This window comes from Suillus fuscotomentosus (assembly GCF_016647785.1).
Source record: "Suillus fuscotomentosus strain FC203 chromosome Unknown F5891scaffold_100, whole genome shotgun sequence".
NCBI classification, from domain to species: domain Eukaryota; kingdom Fungi; phylum Basidiomycota; class Agaricomycetes; order Boletales; family Suillaceae; genus Suillus; species Suillus fuscotomentosus.
The window spans coordinates 118,286-132,029 of NW_024539612.1; positions in this window are offsets into that span (position 1 = coordinate 118,286).

Consider the following 13,744-nt stretch of genomic DNA (forward strand, 5'->3'; position numbering starts at 1 on the left):
ACCGAAGTGAGCTCGTACCACGTCCCGTGAAAAAAGCAGGAATCAAATGAGCTCCCCAGATTACCTGTCTGGGATCAAGGAACCCAAACACGTCTGTGTCTGACTCTTCCACAAATGCGATCTTTGGGAGGCAAGCATGATTCATGCCAGATTTATAGTTCTGCACGACAGCTAACCACCTGACCCAGAGCACCTCAAGGTGCCGCTGTCATGCATGGTATGTGATTCATACCATGTCAGATATATATAGAGAGTGATAAGGAAGATATGAGAGACTGTCTAGCCCTTTGTCACTAAGTTACCTCTCTATTTTTCCTTTATTTCATTGTCTTGTATTTTATTTCTCACTTTACAGGCTTATTTTACCTTGTATTTGTATCAAGCATGTGACCTTCTGTTTATTTCTCATTGTTTATTTTTATTTGGCTTCTTTCAGCCACCAAGTTTTGTATCTCTATTTATTTCTGACTGTTTATTTGTATTTGGCTTCTTTCAGCCACCAGCTTTTATTTGTCATCACATCATGTGACTGGGAAATATTCTGGTTTGTAACATTATTTAAGCTGACTCAGCATGTTTAGTCATGATTGGCCATGCTTTGTAACAACATTTAACATGACTCAACATGTTTAGTCATGGTTTGTCATGGTTTCTAATTTCTTTGTAAGATTACACTGTATTTGTAATGTACTTAGTAATAAGCTGATTCATCACCTGGTTTGTAAGCCACATTCTTACCAATCCATCTGATTAATCATGCTTAGTAAGGGGGTTCCCAAAAGGTATAAAAGGACCCCATTTTCACCCATGAAATACAATCCTCCCACTTGACTCTTATCTCAAACCGTGTGAGACCACTAAGACTTAAAGTGCAGGCCAATATAAGTGCCTTGAGGTAATCTAAGATATCATTATCTATTCTAAAGTTATATACTACCTTACAGGGGTCGACTATATAACTTTCATTATCGTTATTCTACTCTAGGTTATATACTACCTTACAGGGGTTGACTATATAACCATTGAACAGCTCTCATTCTAAGCTTTACGTGTATTCATAAGACTCTCCCTTTCAACGGAAAGTGAGACACATCTAAGGACGACAAAGTTGAAACAGACTTTCATAGGTTGAAACACGACCTACTAGGCTGAAACAAACCTAATGAATTTATCCAGAACACAGAACATTCCACAACAACTTCGTATAAGACTACACAAGAAGAGGACAACAAACTAAATCCTCCCAAGAACTCACCACGTTACCTCCCACGAAGTAGAAAAGTCGGAGACCGTGGACTTAAGGACTGGCAAGAAGTCTTCACCGTGTATAATTGTGTTGTCATTATACACAACTTTCATATAAGACCCTTAAGTAACAAGACATCACTGGAGCCCACCGCGAGGGAGGCTTCTTCTTGTATCAAACATTGCAAAACAATCGTAAACAAAGCACACTTCATATAATTCATTCCACCCACACAACAAAATGTCAACAAACATATTTAAACACAACAAAGAAATCACAACAATCGTAAACAAAGCCATACTTTGTATAAATCACTCCACACACACATCACAACATCAACAATCGTATCAACGCAACACAAACAAAGGTCAAACATGACTACACGATCCGTATTAACATTGCCTAGCCCTGGAACTAAGGCAGCACCTGCCAAATTCAAGGGTGGATTTTCAGAAGTCAAGGACTTTATGAAAAACTGTGTGATTATCACAATGTAACCTCTGATGAGGAGAAATGTGAATCTATTACCCAGTACATGTCCCGTCATGTAACAGAATTTGTAGAGGGACTACTGAGCTTCAGATCTAATAACTGGGGCAAACTCAAGGCTGACATTCTGAAGTATTATGATGCAGACCTTGACACGAAGCGATATAGACGCAAAGATTTATTGTCCTACGTAAGGACAACACGAGGAAAGAAAATCCCTACACTCACAGCTTGGAAGAAGTATGTGAGAGGGTTTATTCGTATTGCAGGATGGCTTGAACAAGCCAAGAAATTAACAAGTGAAGAATATGCAAGTTACTTCTGGGAGGGGATTTATAAGAAACTCCGTATCAAAATTGAAACACGCCTCATGGCCAAGGATCCAGACAGAGATCTATCTGAAGCCTTCCCAGTAGACCGAGTTGTCGCAATAGCAGAGAAATTGTTACACCGTGACCGGTTTGATGCAGACCTATTAGTTTCTGAAGTAGAGACTGAGTCTGAAACTGACTCCTCTACTGAAGAAAACTCTGATGCCAATACCGACTCAGAGTCTAGTGAGTCTGAGACCGAGTTTTTTCGTAAGAAGAAGAAGGCCCCAGAGCCAAAAGATAAGAAAGAAGTAAAGAAAGCTCAAAAGAAAGTGAAAGGACATGTCAAGGAAGCCAAAACTAAGACTTCCTCAAAAGATACTAAGAGTCCTAGTATCACTTCACCAGAACCTATGGATGAAATGGAGGGACTCATCAAGAGACTCAATGCAATCTCACTCGATGATCCAGACTATGCTTTGTACTACTACAGGGCAACACAAATTGATCCTTCTGTCAAAGAAATGATAGCAGCCCCTATTTTGAAAAGAGGTAATGCTACCCAAGGAGAATATAAGCCTTACAACAATCAGAATGGACAAAATAATGCAAGGCAAAACAGTAACACCAATCAGACATTCAGAGGACCACAACCAGGTACTAGGTTCTATCACCCACCGAACACCCCTTTCAATGAACGAACATGCTTTGGTTGTGGTGAAAAGGGACATGGTATTCCAATGTGTCCACAGATCAATAAGCTAATCGCTGACGGTAAGCTACAGCGTACACACCGTGGACAAATAGGAAAACCAGATGGAAGAGCTGTAAGACGGCTACCTGAAGAAACGATTATCGAAGCACTAAAGCGAGAGGACAGTGTGCCAGTAGCTCACTTTATCAAAGTGAATAGCGGAGACACACAAACCTATAGTGCAAATAAGCAAAATAAAATTCAAGAGACTAGGACTGCATACATCGAAGAGTATGTGAGTTCTGATAGCAAAGATAGTGACACGGATGATTCAATCAACCAGTATGAAGAAACTGAAGAAGAAGAAAGTGATTCAGATGAAGAAACATATGCATTCCTGGTTGAAAGAGTCACACGAAACTCCACACAAGGAAGACACGAAAGGTTTCAGGAGGTATTCCCTCCAGGTCAAAGCAAAACCCTAAGGAAACCAAGCGAGAAAGATAAAGGGAAAGATAAAGTTCCCACTACTCAAGCCAAGAAGGCTGATACTCATACCAAACCTAAGTCCACACAACCCGTTTCACCCACAAAGACAAAGCCCGCAAATAAGAAAGAGACAGGAAAAGGTCTAGATAATGGGTGGGATAGTGAAGACATCATCATGGATGATGTGGATGAAAGGAAGGTCAATGAGAAACACCCAAAGACCAATGACACACCTTACAAATCAATCCCAAACTCTGATCGTAAGAATACGACAACACGTCAACGCGTCTCTGACATCGCGGCTAAAATTAAGCCAGAGAAAATTCTTGAAACAGTGTTGAGGACTCCTATCCGACTTGAGGTAGGAGAGCTTCTTGGCACTTCTCGTGAGCTTAGCGGAATCCTCGCTAATGCTATCAAACCAAAGTCTTTACCTAATGACTCGAAGATAGAAGCACATTCAGTATGGACAAAGACACGTGGACTATTAATCAAAATAGCCATGCATTGTGACGGTCAAGCGATTAACGCAATAATTGACACGGGTTCACAACTCAATATTGTAAACAAACACGTCTGGAAGACTATTATTAATAGGCCTATAGATATTGCCAAGTCAGTATCTATGAACGATGCGAATGGCGGCGAAGGCAAACTACGTGGATTGGTACAAAATGTTCCACTAGATTGTGGAGGAGTTAGTACTCACGCGAATTTGTTTGTTGGTGATCACGTACCATTCAGTCTATTATTAGGTCGTCCATGGCAAAGAGGAAACTATGTCTCCATTGACGAAAGAAAGGACGGGACATGGTTATTATTCAAAAATCCACTTGATTTAGAGGTCCGTTATGAACTTCTATGCACTCCGGACGGAAATGATCCTAATTGGGACTTTGAACCGTCCACTTGGGTCACTAATATGGGCGAAACGACAATGTTTTGCGAAATTAATGAAGAATTACCGAATTCGGAATTTAGCGCGCGAAACTCTAAACTCAAAAATCACGTGACCAAACAATTACAAAATGATCTCCGTGCCGAGAATTTTATTCGTAAGAAATTTATCAGCAAAGGCCGAGATCAGTCAGCCAAAATTGAAATAAAAGATTTCTCAAAATGTATAAAAGAAGCGCCAGAACCAGTGCTACGCCCAGCGCCCACTGGCCTCGTGTCTGATCAACCCAGCGCGAGGCATCCAGAAATCACATGCACATCCATTTTTGGTAATCTATTGCGTTTTCGGAATATGCCGGAACACGCGTTCGACAATACTCGCGCCGAACTGGCCGATTTCCTTTTTGAGAATCCCGGCAATTTCCGGTTCAGCACTTCCATTGAGAATGACACGCTCACACTTTCCTTCCACGCTACTGCCTTCTCCCCACCTGCCGGCAACGACCAGGATGATCCTCCCTCTCCCTCTTATTCTCCCATCCTCTGGAACGAATCTTCCCTGGACCCGGACGACCCTGAAGAAGATCCTGGAGCTGGAGACTTTGTTGGAGGGAAGGGTACGTTTTTTTTTAATTCTTGTTTTATTCAAAATCTAATTAAAACAAACACTATCTTACATTCACCCCCTCCTCGTCACTTTTTGGCCAACGCCAACGCTGATGTTACGCGCGGCACTTACGCCAACGCCACCAATCTTCATCCGGCGCCCTCCTCCTTGGCCAATGCCACCCATCTTCATCCGGCGCCCTCCTCCTTGGCCAATGCCACCCATCTTCATCCGGCGCCCTCCTCCTTGGCCAACGCCACCCATCTTCATCTGGCACCCTCCTCCTTGGCCAATGCCACCCATCTTCATCCGGCGCCCTCCTCCTTGGCCAATGCCACCCATCTTCATCCGGCGCCCTCCTCCTTGGCCAATGCCACCCATCTTCATCCGACGCCCTCCTCCTTGGCCAATGCCACCCATCTTCATCCGGCGCCCTCCTCCTTGGCCAATGCCACCCATCTTCATCCGGCGCCCTCCTCCTTGGCCAATGCCACCCATCTTCATCCGGCGCCCTCCTCCTTGGCCAATGCCACCCATCTTCATCCGGCGCCCTCCTCCTTGGCCAACGCCACCCATCTTCATCTGGCACCCTCCTCCTTGGCCAATGCCACCCATCTTCATCCGGCGCCCTCCTCCTTGGCCAATGCCACCCATCTTCATCCGGCGCCCTCCTCCTTGGCCAATGCCACCCATCTTCATCCGGCACCCTCCTCCTTGGCCAATGCCACCCATCTTCATCCGGCGCCCTCCTCCTTGGCCAATGCCACCCATCTTCATCCGGCACCCTCCTCCTTGGCCAATGCCACCCATCTTCATCCGGCGCCCTCCTCTTTGGCCAACGCCAATCCGGACCCCCACTTTTTGGCCAATGCCAACGCCAATCCGGACCCCCACCTTTTGGCCAACGCCAACGCCAATCCGGACCCCCTCCTTCTACCTCTACCTTCCGCTACCTTGGGAAATTCCTGGGGTACCGGCACCATCCTTCCACCCAATGCTACCTTGGGCACGGCTGGCACCCTCCTACTACCTCCACCCAACGCTACTTTGGGTACCGGCACCCTCCTTCTACCTCCACCCAACGCTACTCTGGGTACCGGCACCCTCCTCTCCACCATTGGCCCTTCGCCCATCGCAACTTCGGGCATTGCGCCACCATCTCTCTCCACCATTGGCCCTTCGCCACCATCTCTCTCCACCATTGGCCCTTTGCCCATCGCAACTTCAGGCACCGCGCCACCATCTCTCTCCACCATTGGCCCTTCGCCACCATCTCTCTCCACCATTGACCCTTTGCCCATCGCAACTTCGGGCATCGCGCCACCATCTCTCTCCACCATTGGCCCTTTGCCACCATCTCTATCCACCATTGGCCCTTCACCCATTGCAACTTCGGGCATCGCGCCACCATCTCTCTCCACCATTGACCCTTCGGGCACCGCAATTTCGGGCATCGCGCCACCCTCTCTCTCTAACCCCAACACGATACCTAAATTAAATATACATGTATCGTTGATTAAAAATGAACTTTGTTTTGACAAAATCCCGTGCACTTCTAACAAAACAGAGAGCTTCTCTGACAGCCTAATTCCACCTATTGCCTCCCTGCCAGATGAACCTAGGGAAGACGAGTTCGTGCACGTGATTGGTCCAGACGAAGGAGAGCCTTTGCTTCTTGCCCCGAATGGTGAGAGCATTCACACTCTAAGTTTTTACAACGCACTCAACTATATATTAAATCAAGCAGACAATGCTAATGCAAACGAGAACACGTCCATGCCATCCTCTACAGCATCCACACCTCCTCCTATTGGTGCTCAAGACTCCGTCGATGTTTTTCTCGTCCGTCCTTCGTTCGACGACGAGTCTATGTATTCAAACTCGATGTCCGCACTACCATCTAGCGCATTCCTGGTAGCACCACCAAATTCTAACGCGAGCTTACCTAAGGATGATGAATATCTCCCCTCACTCGTCCCCTCTCGTCCTTTCAAGGGCGAATATGAATATAATTCGACATCTAAGCCTACTTTGAGAGATTCAAGCCTCGCGCAGGATGACGGAGACATCCCTATGTTAACCTTACCTGACACAGCACCTGCACCTACAGAAGGCACCTTCCCTTATCGAGGCCCGAGTCGACCTGATGGTAGGAAGTATGTTTCATTCGAAGGTTTAACAAGGCTCGAGGCTGAGGAATATCCAAGCTCTGAGTTCGCGAAGTACAACGACTATCATTCTGTTTATATTCCTAACGTTGTCCAGGGTATTGAGTCCTACTGTTTCTGTCAAGACGAGATTATTGCTAATGATTGGAACTACCATTCGTTCCAAGATGGAAACTACCCTGGACATCCTATCATCCCTGGAACTGTCAAACTGCCCACTGGAGGTCCGCGTTCTGGGAGGACTTGGCACGAACGAGTCCGAGAACTCAAGGACCACAGGGCACACACTCGGCACTTAATCCATGTCATTGAAACTGTCCTTTCGACTCGCATGCTTGCTGAAGCATCCTCTCACGCGAGGACCATCAAATGTGACCAAACCCTGCACATTCAGGGAGGTCTAACTAACAAAGTCTACACTGGACGCTACGACGACGTCAATCCTTTTTTCTCAGAGAGTGAGGCTAAACGGATGAACTCATATGCAGCTATTGCCGAAGCTCATGGAGAAGGAGAGCTAGCTTCGAAGATCCTGGATGCCCTCCTTATGCCCTTCCCTGACGAGGACACTGTCAGTGCCCTTACTGAATCTCGTCTCCTTGATGTTGGGACTGTCAAGGACATCCTTCGTCTTGCATCAGACAGAGACCTAGTCCTTGGGATCGCGCGCTCAGGCCTCACTATCATAGCAACATCACCTTTTCGAAGTGAGATGTTCGAAGACCCCTTTTATTCAAAGGAATGGTTTGTTCTCTCAGATATTGCTGAGGAACCTGATGAAGAGCCGAAATCTAAGGCTAAGAAGTTTTTTCTCTAGTACTCTAGAGGTAAACTTCTATCCTTCATTATTATCTTTTCAACTTATCAATCTTTCTAATAGAAAATCTAAAAACTCATTACTGGATCCTCAAGTCTCAAAATTTCGTATATGTCCATCATTTCTATTTCCCCTTCGACTTCTATTGCCTCGTGTGAAAATTCACATAATCCCAAAAACATGGACCCTCACATCTTCGAACCAGTGCCTATGTATTTATATCTCCGTTTTCAACTCAGTATCTTGTTTCACTTGTTTGTCTTTGTTTGTTTTGATTGTCTCTAGTGCTCTTGCCTATTCACAAAAACTACATTGCAGACTTATGTGTATGAGTGTATTGATACAGGAAAAAGGTGTAAAAAGTCAAGTGATAGCCTTAGATATGAGTTACCTATTCTGTAATTCAAGTCTTTGGTGGTCCAAATTTTTGTCTGAAAAACCTAAGTTTCAACAACATCAAAATCAAGTTTTATGTCTAAGTCACTCAAAACCTATTGAACAAAATTCAAGTAAGGAGATGCTAGTGTATCCTTCAGATTTACTTGAAAACGAGTCTATAGAAGATTGTTTTGAGAGACTTAGAAATAATCTCACATCCAAAAACCAAACCACAAACTCCAATCAAAATGAAGAATCTATACTTCAAGACTCAGAATATTATGACAATTCTGATACTGAGTCTGATATCTTAATTTCCTGTGACTCTATCAACTATCCTGAGGGAAATCCAGTACTCACAATGTACAAGAGGGTCGACAAAAAAGTCAAGCCCGTGTCAGGAACTTTTCCTCAAGGAGCCAGAGTAGATCGTCATTTTCCTCATAACCCACTTCAAAACTTAATAGCATTAACTCCACATCCTCCTGAATTTATTCCTAATGGACGTCTAACTCATGAACGTATGGTTGACCTTGGGATAAATTCAAAAGGATTTCTACTACCTGAAGAAGTGAAACTTTTTCAACACATCATGAATTTAAATCAAGAGACCCTAGCATTTGAAGAAACTGATAGGGGTATTCTCAAAGAATCATATTTCACCCCATACATTATTCCCACTGTACCTCATGTACCTTGGGAATATAAGAATATTCCTATCCCACCTGGGATACGTCAGAAAGTTATTGAACTACTCAAATCCAAGATTAACGCAGGGGTATATGAACCAAGCCAATCTGCATACCGTTCACGCTGGTTCTGTGTACTCAAGAAGAATGGAAAACTAAGACTAGTCCATGATCTTCAACCTCTCAACAAAATTTCTATTTGAGATGCTGGTCTCATTCCTATAGTTGATGACTTTGTAGAGTCATTTGCAGGAGCTCAGTGTTACACCGTATTCGATTTATTCTGGGGATTTGATGCACGTAAAATGCACCCAGAAAGCAGAGATCTTACAGCTTTCCTAACACCATTAGGTCTGCTACGCTTAACAGCCTTACCAATGGGCTACACAAATGCACCTGCAGAATTTCAGAAATGTACCAGCTTTGTACTGCAGGATGAAATCCCACATGTAGCCAATGTTTTCATAGATGACCTTCCAGTCAAAGGTCCAAAGACTATCTATCCTGACAATGAAGGTAATCCCGAGGTCTTAGAAGAAAACCCAGGGATTAGATGATTTATTTGGGAACATGCAAATGATGTTCACCGTATCATGCACCGTATAAAAGACGTAGGTGCAACATTCTCCGCTACAAAAATTCAGTGTTGCCTTCCAGACGTCCTTATCGTAGGACAGCGCTGTACTCCAGAAGGTAGACTACCTGATACCAAGAAAGTGTCAAAAATTCTTAACTGGCCAATCCCCACTACAGTTAAAGAAGCCCGAGGATTTATGGGACTTTGTGGGACAGTTCGTATTTGGATACTAGGATTTTCTGAACTAGCAAAACCTATCACCCAACTTTGGAAAAAAGATGCCCCTTTTATTTGGGGAGAGAAGCAAGATATTTCTTTCGAAACTTTGAAGGAACGTATATGTTCAGCACCAGCAATGAGAAGCATTGACTATACTTCCTCAAATCCCGTATATTTATCAGTCGATTCCAGCTTCATAGCTGTAGGAATCATCCTTTCACAAATAGATGATGAAGGACGACGACGACCAGCACGATATGGTTCTTTACCTATGGGTGATGCAGAGTCACGATACTCTCAGCCCAAGTTAGAATTGTATGGACTGTTCAGAGCACTTCAACATTACAGACTTCACATCATTGGAGTTCAGAACCTCCATGTTGAAGTTGACGCAAAATATATTAAAGGCATGCTTAATGAGCCCGACCTACAACCAAATGCTACAATCAATAGATGGATTCAAGGAATTCTCCTATTTGATTTCACACTTCACCATGTACCAGCAACAAGTTTCAGAGGGCCTGATGGCTTATCTCGACGCCCTCTAGCTTCAGACGAAGAGATTATCCCTGAAGATGACTCTTGGTTAGACGAAATAGCCCTATTCACATCAATCTCAATTTTCACTGCACATCCATATAATCCCAATAACCTACCATCCGTATTCTTGTCAGCTGCTGATCAAGAGCAGACTTTGACAGATATTTTCAAGTTCCTTACCACACTTGAAGCACCAAGTTTTGAAAGTACTGCTAAACGCAAGAAATTTGTCAAGCGTACAACTCGATTCTTCGTACAAAAGGGAAAGATGTACAAGCGTCTACCAGATAGACCCCCTTTACTTGTTATTTTTGACCCCGATAAACGACTGTCTATACTGACAGGAGCACATGAAGATTTAGGTCACAAAGGAGTACAGTCTACCTTTGAGACTATTCAATACAGATTCTTCTGGCCACATATGTATACCGATGTTAAGCACCATGTACAATCTTGTCATGATTGTCAGATTCGAAGCACCAAGAAAATGCACATACCTATCACAGTCTCTACACCTGCCACAATCTTCACAAAGATCTACATTGACATACTCAAGATGCCTGCCGGGAATGGTATGAAGCATCTAGTGTTAGCTCGAGATGATCTTTCACGATATGTAGAAGGAAGAGCATTACGATCTGCCTCTGCCAAAGCTATGGCCAAGTTTTTCTGGGAAGACTTGTATTGCCGATATGGAGCAATAGGACAGATAGTTACCGATAATGGCTCTGAAGTTAAGGGAGCATTCCAAAATTTACTTCAACAAGTGGACATTCCACAGATTCAAATCTCGCCCTACAACTCACAAGCAAATGGGGTAGTTGAACGTGGACACTTTAATATCAGAGAAGCAATAGTAAAAAGTTGTGAAAAGCACATCTCACGATGGCCTGAGAAGGTTCCTCAGGCACTCTTTGCCGAAAACATTACCACAAGCCGTGCAACTGGATTCTCACCTTTCTACCTATTACATGGAGTCCATCCTGTTCTACCTTTTGACCTTAGTGAAGCAACATTCCTTGTTGATGGATTTCACGAGAATATGAATCCTGTTGATTTCCTCACATTACGAATACGCCAAATCGAAAGACGTCCTGAAGACTTGAGACGTGCCGCTAAAACATTAAAGAAGGCCAGATTTAAGTCCAAGCTTCAGTTTGAACAGAAATATCATCTGAGGATGCACAGAAAATCATTTGCACCAGGTGATCTTGTGCTAGTCCGAAATACTCAAGTTGAGAAAGAACTGAATCGCAAAACAAAACCACGATACTTAGGACCCTTTGTTGTTGAGAGACAAACCAAAGGTGGATCCTACATTCTAAAAGAAATGAATGGAACTCTGTCTAGACGTGGTGTAGCCTCCTTTAGACTAATTCCATATATAAGCCGAAACGATCCTACTCTGCAAACAATTGCAGATACTCTTGACAATGATCAATACTATGAGGAAAATTCATCAGGATCAGATTCAGATACTTCTTTCCTCTCAGAGGACAAATAACAAAACACATCACATCATGAATGGAAAAGACTCCACTATAGAGAAGCGAATTCAACAAAACATTGCAAGTTTATTTGACATCTTGTTAGAGGATTGCAATAAACTTCACGAAGACTTTATTTTTCAAGATATCAGAACCCATTACAATCAAATGATATACTTCTGGGATCATAATTACCAGGAAGCATTATCACAAATATGTCCTACATGTGCAGTATACTTCGAAATTTTCAGACTCCTAGATGAATGTCACCATCTTGTCAACCCAGAAAACAGATGGAGGAGTTAACAACATCACAATTAACAAAATGTCATGACCTACCCTTCAACTGGGGACAGTTGCGATTTTTTGTCCGGGGTGGATGTCATGCATGGTATGTGATTCATACCATGTCAGATATATATAGAGAGTGATAAGGAAGATATGAGAGACTGTCTAGCCCTTTGTCACTAAGTTACCTCTCTATTTTTCCTTTATTTCATTGTCTTGTATTTTATTTCTCACTTTACAGGCTTATTTTACCTTGTATTTGTATCAAGCATGTGACCTTCTGTTTATTTCTCATTGTTTATTTTTATTTGGCTTCTTTCAGCCACCAAGTTTTGTATCTCTATTTATTTCTGACTGTTTATTTGTATTTGGCTTCTTTCAGCCACCAGCTTTTATTTGTCATCACATCATGTGACTGGGAAATATTCTGGTTTGTAACATTATTTAAGCTGACTCAGCATGTTTAGTCATGATTGGCCATGCTTTGTAACAACATTTAACATGACTCAACATGTTTAGTCATGGTTTGTCATGGTTTCTAATTTCTTTGTAAGATTACACTGTATTTGTAATGTACTTAGTAATAAGCTGATTCATCACCTGGTTTGTAAGCCACATTCTTACCAATCCATCTGATTAATCATGCTTAGTAAGGGGGTTCCCAAAAGGTATAAAAGGACCCCATTTTCACCCATGAAATACAATCCTCCCACTTGACTCTTATCTCAAACCGTGTGAGACCACTAAGACTTAAAGTGCAGGCCAATATAAGTGCCTTGAGGTAATCTAAGATATCATTATCTATTCTAAAGTTATATACTACCTTACAGGGGTCGACTATATAACTTTCATTATCGTTATTCTACTCTAGGTTATATACTACCTTACAGGGGTTGACTATATAACCATTGAACAGCTCTCATTCTAAGCTTTACGTGTATTCATAAGACTCTCCCTTTCAACGGAAAGTGAGACACATCTAAGGACGACAAAGTTGAAACAGACTTTCATAGGTTGAAACACGACCTACTAGGCTGAAACAAACCTAATGAATTTATCCAGAACACAGAACATTCCACAACAACTTCGTATAAGACTACACAAGAAGAGGACAACAAACTAAATCCTCCCAAGAACTCACCACGTTACCTCCCACGAAGTAGAAAAGTCGGAGACCGTGGACTTAAGGACTGGCAAGAAGTCTTCACCGTGTATAATTGTGTTGTCATTATACACAACTTTCATATAAGACCCTTAAGTAACAAGACACCGCTTTATGGGTTGACCCCCCACATTAAGCCAAACCTCCATATGAAACACGTCCAATACACGGGTGTACCAGTAAGGGTGATTAGGTATTATCTCGCCTGATAACACCATGATATCTCCATGGGTTCTGGGATTGATTGTGTCATATTTGCGCCATAAGTCATAGGTCGTGTAGTGGACTTGCATGATCTGCACCGAATATATCGTGTTATCAGGAATAATGACGGAGTTGCGTTCTGCGTCTGTGAAGACATGGTTGCAATAGCTAACATCGAGCTCCCGTAGTCGATAGAGTATATGGTCCTTAAGTTTGGGTATAAAATTCTGGCAATTTCTGTGAACCAATTATAGAATACGTTTCAGATAGAATGCAATACCTTGACAGCCGGATCCCCGTCGTGTTCTCGGAGAAAGGTGAAAATCTTTACGGGATTGTTTCGATTAGTTGCAATGCAGTGATGCTGATCAGATGACGCTGGTGGGGGGGTGTCGTCCTGCAATTGGTTGCCAGAAGAGAGCATGCCAGCTTCTGCCATCTGCCGTAATACACAACACCTACGCTCATGCTTAGCTAGCTGC